The sequence below is a fragment of the Kogia breviceps genome, chromosome 3 (genome assembly GCF_026419965.1).
Source record: "Kogia breviceps isolate mKogBre1 chromosome 3, mKogBre1 haplotype 1, whole genome shotgun sequence".
In the NCBI taxonomy this organism is placed as follows: domain Eukaryota; kingdom Metazoa; phylum Chordata; class Mammalia; order Artiodactyla; family Physeteridae; genus Kogia; species Kogia breviceps.
The window spans coordinates 163,664,985-163,678,648 of record NC_081312.1 but is presented as its reverse complement, the minus strand read 5'-3'; the positions used below and the strand labels follow the sequence as shown (position 1 = coordinate 163,678,648).

The 13,664-nt window shown below is 43.1% G+C and overlaps 1 protein-coding gene across 9 annotated transcripts in view; it reads left to right on the top strand.

The window, feature by feature from the left end:
- PRKCQ (protein kinase C theta) overlaps window positions 1-13,664 on the top strand; it is a 147,325-nt gene that overhangs the window by 98,814 nt on the left and 34,847 nt on the right. The gene's annotated exons all lie outside the window — the stretch shown is intronic.

Sequence of the window (13,664 nt, the reverse complement as noted above, 5' to 3'; positions counted from 1 at the left end):
GTAACCAAGAGATGCCACTGCAGCCCGGCCAAGGCAAAGACATTGCACACCAACAATTCCCAACATGGAACCAGGCACTGGGCGAAGGACTGAACCAGCAAACCCCAAAGAATGGGGAACCACAGCTGCCACCAGCAGCTCCCAGCATGGAATCTGGAGGAGGATTCCAAACAGATGGGGCACTTCAGACTGAACCACCAGCAGCTCCCAGCATGGAACTAGGGGTTCCAATCACATGGGGGACTGGATAGCCAATTAAACAGATCAGGAGCCCAACGCCAAGAGCAGAGCTCAAAACCGAGGGGCACTTACCCACGGCCCTCGCAGCGGCGGGAAGGGTGATGCAGTCAAAGTGTTCTTCTCTGTGTCTCGCGTCGTCCTCAGAGCCATCAGATGTTTCCTTCGGATCCCGTCACCATCACTCAATCTGTTAAGACGCAAAATTGAACTGAGTAAATTTAGAATTCTAATTGGCTTTATTCAGTGGCTAACGAATTGGGCAGCATCCCATCTAGCAGCTAACAGGGAGCTCTGAGGAGTTGCATGAAATGAAGACTTTATGGGCAGAAATGGGGGAGGGACAAGGAAAGAGCAGACTGTCTCAGGCAAGATCACCTTCCCTTAGGGAAGAAGGGGTTCTGTCAGGGGCATTACCTGTCCTGCACTGACCAGAAAGATCCAGACTGACCGGTTAAGATTACATCGCTGGGGAAGGTCGGAACTGCAAATAGGTTAGGTATTAAGTCTCAGTTTGGCGATGTGGGCTTAACACAAGTGACTCTACTGGGGGACTATTATCTCTTAAAAAAAAAAAAAAAAAAAAGAAGATACATCTAACACTTCTTTGGGTATTTTTTTTAAGGAACTAATTTTTCCTTAGAAATGAAAAGTGGACTGTGGTCTGCATTCATCCGTGTCTCCTTTGAATCCTGAAAGGCCCATCTGTGTTCAGGTAGTTTCAGTAGCCTTGCAATTTCACACCTACAATACGTTTTAGATCATATGAGCACGTCTCCGGGCCTCTCCCCCGAGGCTGAATGTGAGTGAAGGCCCAAAGGTTTTGCAGGCTTCTCAACGTCAGGAGTGAGGATGGAAGTGTTAATTCATGTATTTACACCACTGCCCTCGACTTTTCCACGTCCTCTCTGAACCAGGTGACCCTTTGTCAGCATTACCGTGCAACGTCTCTTTTATGAAAAAACTGAGTTTCACTTTCCCTTTATAGAACACATGAGGCGTACCTTCCAGGGTAGCCTCACCATGGTCACTCCTGCTCACGATTTCAGAGCAGGAGTTGACGCCTGACGCTTCACGTGACTTTCAGCAAGTCACCGAACCTTTCTTTGTAACAACCTTGGTTGTCCCCTTTCAGCCTCCAAAGGGATAACGTTTAAAAAAGAAAATAGCATTTGCGGAGAAGTTTGAGTCCTTCATGGAGAAAGTGCCATATGAACTGCAAGTTATTATTACTTGAAATAGAAGAAAAATGACTTCAGCATGGCGGTTTTTTAAAAAGTGTGTCATTCTAGAATTCCCATAGTTTGAAGGTAAAATCCATCTGAGGTTGCCAGAAGGTTTTTCAGGTCAAGCATGTTATTCAGAAACTACCTCGGCTGAAGCTTTCAAAAAACACTTTAATCCACCAACCCTGCAGCTGAGTTAGGAGCACTAGCAGCTATCACAATTTTAACAAGAAAACCCACATCCTCCAAAACACTTATCCGTGAACTAAGACAAGAATTAACTTTTTGTGTTGTCACCATTTGTAAGTAACGGAGAAGTCTCTTCTCTTTACAGGACTCTGGCAGTTTTCTGATAGGAAGATTGCTTGAAAATTGTTATTTCAGAAATGGCACACCACTTTGATATGCTTCAGACGTCCTTTCTGTGCAACTAAAGTATGATTCAGCAGATGTTAGATTCACAGTAAACGTACCAAAAAGAGTCAATTTACAATAGACGCATGGTAAATTCCTGTTGTACTCAAAAAGCTTGCCTTACATACCCCCAACCCCTCACAAGACACTGGCGATAATAGGCTATCAGTGAACAAATCTGCAGGAATTCTGTGACTACACGTGTTGCCTGCTGCGTCTGAAATGCCGTGCCCTTTCCGCACACCTGCTTTTAAGCTCACAGATATTTTCTCACCTTCATGTGATTTGTTTCCTCGAGGCTCATGTGCCCACTGTTTGTTCCTCCATCAGCTGTTCTCCCAAAGCCTCAGAACACCAGCTTCCCCCGAAACACGGACATTTTGCATCTCCTTCAAGAGTATCCTGGAAAGTAACCTCTCTTGTCTGCGAAGCTACACGCCCTCCTTTGAAGGGTGGAAGAGGATCTCCCCAATAAATATCTTTCAGATTCACCAAATCCTACTTAGTGACCATTCTCTCACCTCCTCAGGCTTCTCAGCTGACAAGACCCAGAAAGGTGCTTTTGTTCCTGTGGTTTGCCCCTTTCTGTGACTGCTTTCAGATGCATTTATTTGCTTTCTCCATTTAAATAGTACTTTCCCTTGATATCAAGAAGCATGTTTTCTCTCTTTTAAAAAAATTACCCCACAGCATTCTAGATAATGTTCTCGGGGTAGGGAGCTGTAAGGGAAGAAAAATAAAAAGAAATGGTCGTCTGGTAAATTACACTGGCGGACTGTGGCACGTCCGCCAGCATCCTCAGGTTCCAGAAAGGCTGGCCGAGAGGAGAGGACGTCCACCCTTGGTGTCCACTTTTCCACCCCTCTGTGCCCTTCAAGTCCATTATCTCCCCCTCGACCCAAGTCCCCTTGATCTTGTGCCCTTGTGGACACACAAGAGTCCACAGCCTTGTGGACTCTCTACCTTGACCTCAAAATCATTCTTATCTACCTCTCGTCTCTCCACATTAAAACTTAGGTCACTTATGTGTCCTTTTCTCAGCTGACAGTCTTAGAGAAGATACACGATCAACAGCAAACGGCAGCCCTAATACGTGTCATTCCCAGCGTTCTAACGACAGGGCACCTGGAGGTGCCTCCCCCTATTCAACCAAAGACCCACATGCGTTGGAGGGGACACGGCCCACACCTCGAGAAAAGGATAAATGCAGGACTCTGCAAACAGGCAGTAGTTGACACTGTGGGAATACGTCAGAGTTGGGATAAACCCACGAAAGTGGTTCAAGGACCAAACCAAAACAAAGCCCCCTCGTAAGGAGGAGGGGGAAGAAGAGGGAAAGTGACAGCGCAGATCCCTCAGGGAGGTGAGGGGAGGACCAGGGGAGTAGGGTCACTGGAAGCCAGGAGAGAGAAGGATGTCAGGAAAGAGGGGCCCATGGGGTCAGGCTGGTGAGGAGCCCACCTGTTGACTGTCATTTAGGGGGAACAGAAGGAAGTATCCTACTGGGAGGCTGAGGACATGTGCCAGGTGACAGAGGGGTAGTAGCTGGCGGGTGGGTGAACTTGGTGGTTACACAGCAGTCTTTCAGAAAGTGTGTTTCCAAAGGTGGAGGCTTATTGTGATCACAGGGTTCAAGGGTTAGGAGTAATGGAGAATGCTCCAAAAAGGGAGGAATTTGTGGTGGAAGGCTCTGGAAGAGGAAGACGTTAGGACACAGCAAACACAGGAGAGGGGGTCACTTCTGAGAGAGGACGTGTGAGGAAGAGGTGGGGGAGGGAGACTAAGAAGAGGAGGAAATCCGGGAGGGCTCACCGTGGTGGTGATCACCGCAATAAATAAAGTAGGACATGACTCCAGGCTGGAAATGAGAGGGACAGGAACGGGACCATGGAGACAAGAAAGGGCTTGACACGTCAGCAGCAGGGACTCCAGTAAAGGCTGAGTAACACACAGAAGCACAAATTGCGAATGACTGTCTAAGAGCCAGAGTTTGGAGACAAAGTACGCGATGGAAATTTCCCAGGGACGGAAAACTGGCAAAGTGAAAACAATCTTCAACACAAATAAGTTGAAATAAAACTTACTGTGTAACTTCTACCACCATTTTATAATGATTTGTATTTATCCAGAATGTGAATGAGCTCTTAAATCCTACGTGTTTAATAGGTTAAAAGAAATAAACAGTAATTCTCCAAGAAACTATGAAAAAAAAATATTTCTAGAAGAGCAGTTACAGATATTTTAAGTGGACACTATCAACCAAAATAAAGATGTTTTTAGAAGTCATATTTTTCAGATTTTAAATAGAAACTGCAGTGCTACCTTCTTTGTGTAATTTCTACCTTGACAGGGTGAATAAACATTAGAATATAGCAGAACTTAATAATCTCCATCTTCAGCCATTATTAACTTTTTATGAACTCCACATGAGGAATACTCTAAAGAACGTTTTTCTTCTTGTACACATGTATTTTAATGCATTAGCTGGTCTATAGCTTCTAGCGTTTTTTTTTTTTTTTTAATAGACTATTTTTTAGAGCAGATTTAGGTTCACAGAAAAACTGAGCTGAAAGTACAGAGACTTCTCATGCATCCCCTTCCTCTCTCCACACCTCGCACATTCCCCTATTTTTAACACTTTATTTATTTATTTATTTTTGGCCACGCAGTGCAGCTTGTGGGAGCCTAGTTCCCGGACCAGGGATTGAACCCTGGCCCTCGTCAGTGAGAGCACCGAGTCGTAACCGCTGGACCGCCAGGGAAGCCCCATTAACATCTTGCTTTAGTCTAGTGTGTTTGTTATAAATGATGTGTCATATTTATATATTAATATTACCTAAAGTCCATAGTTTATATTAGGGGTTTTGTATTGAACATTGTATGGGTTTTGACAAATGTCTGACATGCATTCACCACTTACAGCCTCATACAGAACAGTTTCACTGTCCTAAAAATCCTCTGTGCTCTACCTGTTCATCCCTCCCACCCCCTACCCCCCAGCCCGTGGCAACCACTGATTTTTTTTCCTGTCTCCATAGTTTGGCCTTTTCCATGTCATATGGTTAAAAAATCACACAGTGTATATAGCTTTCTCGTTGGCTTCTTGCACTAAGCGACATGCATTTGGGATTCCTCCATGTCTTTTCATGGCTTAATAGTTCGTTATTACTGAATAATATTCCATTGTCTGGATGTACTATAATTTATCCCTCACCTCTTGAGACATCGTGGTTGCTTATAGGTACTAATTTGATTTGTTACACTTTTTTTTTTTCTATTGTAATGACAGACTATATGAAATTCTTAAGAGCAGGAAGGGGTTGTAGAGGTTATCACATCAGATATTCTCATTCTGCAGCTAAGGAAACTGAGATCCAATCATGGTCAGCCTAGCTGATCACAATCTAGTCTCTTTTCTAGATCATACTGTCAATCCAAAACTGTTAGTAAAGTTGAGATTTCAAGGTACCCAGACACCAAATCCAACTCATTTAATTGGACAGTTATCTATTGCATGTCCTCAACCTTAGAACCAAGCATCTCCCCCATGGAGCAAGGGACCATGGCCCCTTACCCCTCATCCCTCAATCTCTAGGACCCCAGAATTCCATGCCCCAATAGCTCAAAACGTGTGCATTTCCCTGTTGTGGAGGCTGGGGGCTGGAGGGGGTAGGATGCTTTCCCCATTCGGCAACTTCACTAGTACAAGATTTGGAAGAATTCTAAATTCATCACATACCTTCTTGGTCATTATGAAGGTATATTTCTCAAGATATATATAAGAGAGGACATATTGGAATATAGAACATATTTAACTTGTTCTAACAAAATAATAACAATACACATAATAAAGGTTACTATGTATGCAGTTCTTACTCTATGTAAGGCACAGGGCTAAATGCTTGATGTGGATTATTTCCTTTAATTTTAGATATGGACCAGCTCCCCCTCATTCTTCAGGGCACACCTTCCCGCACCTTCCACTGGCTAAAATAGGATACACCCCGAAGCTGAGTTGACGTGTACTCTCCAGTTTCCATATTGTTATATCAATACTGTCATCTTGGACGTTACAGCATTTATTACATATGCTTAACATATGATACTCTGAAAAGGATACTGGTATACTTGGATATTTTAAATAAATATTGGTATTCTAATTTCATTTCCTCAGACATGCAAATCTTCTCATATAAAATTTATTAATTTACTAGCCTTGGGGGAAAAACCTGAAACAAATGACTATAATTATTCTTTTCCTCCATTTCTTATTTTTTCTGGAGAGGGAATAACTGAGCCCTCTTTACATTTCCCCTTTACTAGAATATCCATTCACAAAATGTCCTTCTAAAGAATGATCTCATGTTTTAAGTACTGATATATTTTGACAGCCCTAGGGCTTTTAATTTCTCTAGGACATTCATATATGCAAACACAGCCCTGTGAGAATCACACCACTGATTTTGTTAAATCTGTCACTTTAATCTTGTATTAATCATATTGTAAATGTAAAATTTTACTTTAATGATGCTTCCGTTTTTAGATTTTTGTTATTCTTTTTAAAAAGAATTACTCTATTTGTATTATTGTGATTAAAAGTGATTTTGAAAGTATTTTATCACATGACTCTACTCCCCTGTACCTGGTCATGCTTGCTTCATAATACTTAAGCCTGCCAGTTTCAACTTCGGTGAGCTAAAAAAGATAGCATCTTACTTTACATCAGACACTGAATTGACATTTCCATGCCAGATAGCAAACCACCAAGGCAAATATTGAGAATTTACACCATACGAACATCCAGTGATAGAAAACTCACTCACTTATAAATTCTTAAGGAAAATTCTTTAAAATTTTCCCTAATTATAAAAGTAATTGCACCAAAACATTCTTTAAAAATTGGAAAATACACAAAAGCATTATAAGAAGAGTCGTTTCTAGTTATATCATTCAAAGGCACCCAGAGGTAGGATTTTTGAGTATTTCATCTTTCCTGTGTATCTTGTTTCTCTTTGTCATAGTGATAATTTAGTAACTTTAAAATCTTCAGCAGAGTAGGTCATTTTCACATCAAAACCATATTCCTTAAAACTTGCCTTTTATGTTAAAACCTAGTCTATTCCACGGACCCCTCTGTGTTTGGGAATATATATTTCTCAACATGCATTGTGTGTATATTGTATACAATAACTATGGTCATAAATATAATAACAGCTGATGTCTATAAAGCATTTACTATGCGCCAGTCCATGTTCTAGGCACGTTGAGTATTTTAGCTCATTTAATCTTCATAGCAACCTTCTGAAGTAGACACCATTATTATCCCCATTTTACAGACAAGGAAATTGAGGTGGCCCTGGCCCCTACAGGGGTCAAAAGCACCACAGGTCAAACAGCTGTCAGGCAGGGGAGCCAGGATTCACCCTTGGGCAGTTTGGTAGCAAAGTCCATCAGCCTAACTGCTCTATTGCCTCTTACTAGAGACCCAATCGTATCAGGGAAAACAATTTTTAAATTCGTGAAATGGATCCCTGTTTGTACTTCCATTATGGAAGAAAAGAATTTGCTAGTTAATGCAAGATGACCCCGTGGGACAGATAAACCAGAAAATACCAACTGAGCCCAAGTTCCTGGTGCAGGTACAAACCTCTAGAAACTCAGGCACATTGTTTCTGACAGGTACTAATGAATCTATCAAAGGCAGTGAGTTTTACTAATTAGACTTACAGAAGAAATATGAACAGGCCGTAATGAATGAGTCTGCTGGTCTGCAGAGAGCCTTTCCTCCCTCCTTCCTTCACACACATACGCATGCAACACTTAGATTATCAAAAGTATACATGTGATTATCTGTTCGGGTTTTTTTGATGGCTTATTTTTTTTAACATCTTTATTGGAGTATAATTGCCTTACAATGGTGTGTTAGTTTCTGCTTTATAACAAAGTGAATCAGCTATACATATACATAGGTTCCCATATCTCCTCCCTCTTGCATCTCCCTCCCACCCTCCCTATCCCACCCCTCTAGGTGGTCACAAAGCACCGAACTGATCTCCCTGTGCTATGCGGCTGCTTCCCACTAGCTGTCTATTTTACATGTGGTAGTGTATATATGTCCATGCCACTCTCTCACTTCGTCCCAGCTTACCCTTCCCCCTCCCCGTGTCCTCAAGTCTGATGGCTTATTCTTTATGAAAAAGGAAATAAACCTGTTTTCTAGGGTGTCTTAGCTTATAGCTCACTAAACAAGGAAGGAATAGATCAAGTACTCCAGATTTGGAGTGGCTCCAGCCTTCTAAATTACAAGCATACCTAAGACATTGAGTGTCAGTGACCACACTGACACAGGCTGTGTGCATGTGGCAGCAGGGGGTTTGGGTGAGCCCGTGTCCAGGTGCCCTGCAGGTGTGCCATCCGGGTGCAAACTCCGTCCCCACGTGGGGCCCTGGCTGGTTCTTTAAGCTCCTGGCTTGGGCAGCCTGGACCCCAGCTCTGTGCTCTTCCTCTACACTGGAAGCCCCTGGAAGGCATCCCCACCATGGAGCTGTGGATGTCAAGAATGCAGCTCTCACAATTTGCAATTCCAAACTAAACCTTTGCTTGGGTTGGGGGGGCGGGGACAATAAGTAGAAGTAAAGATGTAAACCTCCTTGGAGGTATTCGTCAATCTGAGGGAGACTCACCTCCAGTCTGACACTAGTCCAGACTCAGGACATCGGTAGTGTTAGTAACAAGGGTGGGATCCACAAAGGTAGAGATTCAAAGGCAATATCATGGTTGAATTTAGACCATAATGATGTAGAGGATTTGGCCTTGAAAACCACTGAGATTAGTACATATCTTTCATCTGAAAGATGATTTTTTTTCCAGATCTTAGATTGGCAAACTAAGTATCTGTATTTCTGTATATAGCTTTTACCTGCTTCCTCCTTTTTACCAGTATAAATCGCTTTCATGGCTGAATTTGATATAGAGATTTTACAAAGAAAATGAATACAAAGCAATTTAGATGTTAGAGACCCCCTAAAGTGGTCTGTCATATTTTTGTAAGTACACAGGAGAAGAAAATATACCATTCTATCAGCCAAGTGATGAAAGATATTTGTAGATGGAAAATTTGGAAAATACAGTACTTTGTACACAAACACACAATCCTTTGCTATTTTCAATTTTTGAAAGTACTTAGTATATGTATTTAAATGACTTTGCAAGAATAAATACCTTTTTTAAAGGGAAAAAAAAAAAAAAGAGCCACAGAGCTGTGAATACCCTTCTGTCTCCAGAATATCAGCATTGATTATTTCCTTCGGTTGCCAGAAAATCACAGCAAAGCAATAACTAACTCTGACTCTCTTGTTTTTATGGATCTGGCATACAGAACGGCATGTATGCCATAGGTATATTTGCAAACTGGAGAGCTGAGAGATAAGTATTGTTGAATGATGTATCAAATCCTTGCTTGTTAGCGAGAGGTTCTTCAGCATTATTCAATGAATCACTTCTTCCAGTGGTTGTAATCATTGTACCGTCAAACCCCAAGTAAAACTGACTTCACGGACAGGATGGAAATAAGCTCAGTGTTTTATTGTTTCATTAATAAGAACCTTAGCCATTTCCCTGCAGGAGGGAACTCCCTGAGTAAGGCAGCCTTCCTCTTTTAAAATTCACTTTTCATGGAGCTGCTTGACAAAATGCTATGTTTTTGCCGCCCAAGTAGGCAAAGCGAAAAACTCACCAAGTGCTTGGACTGGGAGGGTAAATCCTAGAGGTTATTGGGTTCTAATCCTTTGTTTGGACTCTTCTCCGAAATCAGAAATCAGAAATAATACATACTCCTCTCTGAGCAGGGGTGCTCGAGATCTTTCTTAGAGAAAGAAACACACGATTCAGAAGCAATACAGAGACCAATCAAACAGTGATTCACATGACACCCTGGTCTACAAAACAGCGCTAACCCATTCTGTCCTAACCCATTCTGCTTTTCAGCCCTCGGTGCATGGTGGGATTAATTTAGACATTAAAGCAGTCAGGACCATGACACACAGAGGTATTTGCCCCCAACTAGCCAAACTCTATTAGCATAACCAGGAAAGCCCTCTGACCTCTATTTTGTGACCTTCTTTGGGGCATCATGGTAGGTCATAACGAACCCAGCCGTAATGCTGACCTCTGTGGAAGAAGGTTCAGAGAGAAGGCTCATCTCTACACCTTTCAGTTTACTTCAAATACACACTGCTTCTGGACAAAGATTTCTCTTAAGAATTTTGCAGCATAACTAACCTTCTCACCAACATGTGTTTTATCATCTGGAAAGCACTACATAGGTCTTGTCATGTGCTCAATAACCAAAGTTTGTGAATTTCATATTTTCCTCCAAGAAAAAGGAAAAGAAAATAAGGTGAAAATCAGGACATCTTTAGGCTAGTAAAGAGGAATTCGGTCAAAGGGTCTCACCAGTACTTCTCATTTTTCAGAGGTTGAGACTGAGGCCCAGGGATGGTATGATTTACCTAATCACACAGCTAGTTAGAGACACACAGAGATGAGAATTTCCTCTCTGCAGATGCTGGGCCAGGAGCTGTTGACAAATTCTAAGTCCAGGGCAGTTGTGGACCATTCCATCCCCACCCTACCCACCCCCCTACCAGCATCACAACTTCAACTCTCACTCCACCCAGAAGAATCATTTGCATCAGTTAATGTATCACCGGCATTAAGAAGAGGGTCTTTGCTGGAATAATACGTGTCACAAGCCCACATTCCCCTCGCTTTGCCTGCTTTGCATTTTCTCCCAGCTCTGACTGGAACAGAAAGATAGCGCTGGAGGAGATTTAACTTGTTGGAGGAGATCTAACTCCCTGTTTTCCTCCTCCTTTCAAGATCCACAGGACTGTGCGGTTCCTTTCTCTGAGAAGTATCTGCTGGGTGTTTGTTTTTCTGACGTTGTGCAAATGAAAATTAAGAAATGTGGAAATACGATAATATTCAGGGAAGCCCAGCACCATTTCTTGAAGAGACCGTCTTTGCTCCATTGTATTGCATTTTCCCCTTTGTCAACGATCAGTTGACTGTATTTACATGGGTCTGTTTCTAGGTTTTTCTGCTCCACTGATCTATTGGTCTGGTCTTTTACCGATACCACCATCTTGACTACTGTACTTTTATAGTAAGTCTTGAAGTCGGGTAAGGTCAGTCCTCCAGTTTTATTCTTCTTCAACATGTTGGCTATCCTGGATCTTTTGCCTCTCCTCCATGTAACCTTTAGAGTCAGTTTTGTCGCTACCTACCAGGTAACTCACTGGGATTTTGACTGGGATTGTAGAGAATCTGTAGGTCAAGTTCGGAAGCACTGACATCTTAGCAATATTGTCTTCCTGTTGATGAACGTGGAATCTCTCTCCATTTGTTTAGTTCTTCTGATCTGTTTTTTTGACTGGCTTTTAAATTGTTTTCTATGACAACAGCTACCAGTTCTGAAGTGCAGGCTGAGTGCCAACGCTGAGCTAGCTTTCTACATAGGTCATCTCATTTACCACTCACGACAACCCTATGAAGTAGGAATATTATTCCTCCCATTTTGCAGATGAAAAATATGAGGCTCAGGAGAGGTTAAATAACTTCAAGGTCATAAATAGAGGAAATCTGAACTCGGGTCTGAGTAAGGGCAAAGCACATTATCCTAACAGTTGCCCTGAGCCCCGTTCCTCTGGATTTGGTTCTTCCTGACCCAATCCAGAGTTTCTCCAGTGGGAAGACTTCTCTTTCTGATACCCTTTTGGAACCCCTGCAGGATTCCTTTGGTTCTGAGTACTCCTTCCCCAGCCATTTATGAAAGTTTGAGTCTATTATATTTGTATTTACTCTTTATGACTGGGATTTGGGATTCAACTTTTAAGAGGTTTATCTGTGCTTCCAAATGCGATCCTGAAAACCCAAACCCTAGGACTGCATGGTTTGTATGTGCAGACATTTATGCTACTTTCATCACAGAGCTGTCTCGCTGGGCTCAGAGTGGACCCAACAGTTCCCTGGATGAATGGATTCTCAAGACTTCCAAACAGCTGTCAGAATGTTCTAAAAGAAGGCAAAGATCCTCAGAACAGCATCCCCTAGAGGGATAGCAGGTCTCCCCATCCCGCCCACCCACGCTGGACTTCCAGGCATGGACTGCCCTCATCCCCCTTTAAGAAGCCCACGTTTTAGCTGATATTCACCCAAACCAAAGGTTTAAACTGAAGCAAAATGCCATCATAAATAACTGAAGACAATCAAAGGACTTTTTTCAGTGCCCTGGCTTAATATAGAGATGAGAACTTGAAGAGATTTTTGAAAGATTTATTGTGGAGCCATAAAATCTTTCAGTAGAATTAAGTGTGGCATCTGACATGCTATAAATCTCCACTACTATTTAGTTAATAATCACTATGGTCTTCTTAGAACGCCCGCGGTAGTAAACATTAACCACGCCCCGCGCTCGCTTATATCCCCATCCACTGCACAAATTCAGTGCCCAACCCTAACCGCTAGGTGCGGAGTCTGATTCAGCCACGAGAACTATGGGACCACCATCCCAGGGACGTGTGGAAGTTAAGGTCAACCTTTTGCCTCCAGTCACCCTCCCCCACTTTCTCCAAGTCCAAACTGACAAATTGTAAATTCTGAAATGTCAACCTTTATAAGAATTTGTAAGCATCCTAACGTTTCAAAGGAACCTTCCATCTGAGATCTATGATAAGCGGTCTTATTTTAAGCTTGTATACCTCTCATTCTCCTGAGGACTTAAGAGATGCCACCGCTGTGTGTACAGGCCACCCTAGTTTCAGGTACAAAGGTAAAGGTGAGAAGCTGTTCGTATGGTACTTAACGGGAACAAGAGCCAGCAGGAAGGTGTGCTAATGAGGAAGCAGGTGTGTGCAGATGGGGCAAGTGATGAATCTCAAACCATGTCCAAAATATCAATGTTGAGTTAGGATTTCTGTCGGCAGAGGGTTTGGGCCCGTCTCTGAGAGAAAGGGTGGGCTCCAGGTAAGGATACGTGGCACAGAAAACTAGATCTGAGGTCATCTTTGGAACAAGCAGGACGTTTACCTTTACCTGACTTAACTGAGAGACTCGCCACCATCGTGGTTTCCCAGCGCTATGGGGATACAGCCTTAGTACCCGTGGCAGGCAGTGTGCGCCACTGTCAGACCAGAACACGGTTTCCACGGCACCTCGTATGCCCCGGGGGCCTCAGTTAGTCTCACATCAAAACTTAAAGGTTAATTCTGTTTAAAAAAAAAAAAAACGAAAACCACCCAGGTGAGGCTTCCAGGTGCAAATTCACGCACAGACAGGCCAACTGTCTCCACGCCAACCGAGCAGGTTACTAATTCTGTGGTTGACGGGGACTCTCAAAATCGGGGTGCTCCAAGGGTCATAAATATACATACGGAGGAACTCTTGCCTCACACCGTGGAGGAGCTCAGTCTCCCTGCAATCAGCCACCTCCGATACTTCGACCACGGTCCGAAGACCACTCAGCCTTGCTTTTGACAGCTGCCATTCAGGGGCAGCGGTTCTGACAACACGCGTGGCGTCCTGTTAGGAGCCACACAGCTTATAAGCTGTGACTTGCAACAGGTGAAGTCGGGACTGGAGGGAAGTAGGCGCAGACGTGACTGTGAGCTCCCCGAAGGCAGGGGCTGTTTCCATCGTGGATGGATGAGGCACGCGTGAGCATGCCCACTTTCACTCTGGCCACGCCCGAGGAATACCTTCAGAACTACTTGCTGAGTGTTGAACGAG